The following is a 1554-nucleotide window of genomic DNA, read 5'->3' on the forward strand; positions in this document are numbered from 1 at the left end:
TGGATGCATGGGGGGTAGATGCTGGAGGCCAACAAGAACAGATAGAGGTACAAAAACATAATAATGAGGTTGTGTTAAGGACAGAGCAGAGGAAGGGGAATGAAGGGATGGATGGCAAGAAAAACTCAAAATGATGAAGGACAGTGTGGGACAACACAGCTGAAACAGCATGTTAGTGACTATTATGCCAGATGTACTCTTGTAATTTTGACTGATTACAATATTATTTTAATATGGAATGTTGCCACCTACAGTAACAGCTTAGACTGAGAAACGCCCCTCACCCAGATAACAGCATAGTCAATTCACTATCCTATAATACATAACATTGCACTTTATGCAAGTCAAGTCATGCTGGGAAAAAAACAAGCATTCACATTTATTGCCAGAAATGTCCCAAAAACAGTAGGAAAATAATAATAATGCCTCCCTTGCAGTCTAATGAGACAAAACACTGCTAATAGTTACATAGCCAAAATACATCAAATTATAATGGGATATATGACGGACCAGCCTTGCTTTCCCCTCCAATTACTCAATCTCCAAATAATTACAGTGTATTGAACATGGTGTAGTTAGTATTGGGTAAGTTATCAATGTTACACACAGAGTCACAACCATATCATCTAATATAATCTAATATACTGCAATGCAAATAGAAAGTAGCAGGGTGACTAGAATACTCAATAGATTAAATCATATGCATCATACCACCACACACAGTGCCATAGTTTGACAGAGGCTAATCATAACAGGCTCTGTAACCATGAATTACAGATACAGGGTCACATGTTTTGGACGTAAGAAATATATTTTAGGTACAGTACATTAACTTGGCACAGCGGCCTACAATAAAACACGGCAGTAATGCAAATGAAAAACAACCTTTTAATTTTACTTTGTTTGTAGGTCTACGTCAAACACCTGTCTCCATGTACTGAACTTTGACGGCCGAGCTTGACATAACTGCTGAGTCTGTGATTTTAAAATGTCCACGCACTGGTCAGTATCCACATCTCACTGACAGGCTGCTGTGGTAGGTAAAAAGTAACTAAGCATTGATAACAATATAGCACAAAACTGCCACTGACGTGATTTAACTATTCTCAAAACTAATTGTTCAACCTCCACATCATCTCGTCACTTGTGCACATAATAAAAGCGCTTTCTCATTGTTTTGAAAAAATTGCAAATGACTTGACACACTGATGCAAATGATTATGTACAATTGTCTGCTGTTTCCTACATTATCAATTGCTTATGTCATGCTGATCACAATGAATTATACCAGTCTCTGCTGAATAATCTTACCCCCAAAACATCTAGGCACAATTGCATTAGTCACTACATGCAAAATTGTTGAACACGCTATCAAAAATAAAAGTTAAAATACTTTATTCATATTGTTTGCCTACAAGTATATAGCAACACTCAGACCATTCTCCCACAATACCATAAATACCAGTAAACAGTAACAATACACAGTGAGCAGTAACATATATATAACAAATGTTGTTTTCCCCTGAGAACGGGATAATTAATTTTCTCGTGATC

This window comes from Micropterus salmoides, unplaced genomic scaffold (genome assembly GCF_014851395.1).
Source record: "Micropterus salmoides isolate LMB-PRFRI ecotype aquatic unplaced genomic scaffold, ASM1485139v1 Ms_hic_scaffold_12, whole genome shotgun sequence".
Classification (NCBI taxonomy): Eukaryota; Metazoa; Chordata; class Actinopteri; order Centrarchiformes; family Centrarchidae; genus Micropterus; species Micropterus salmoides.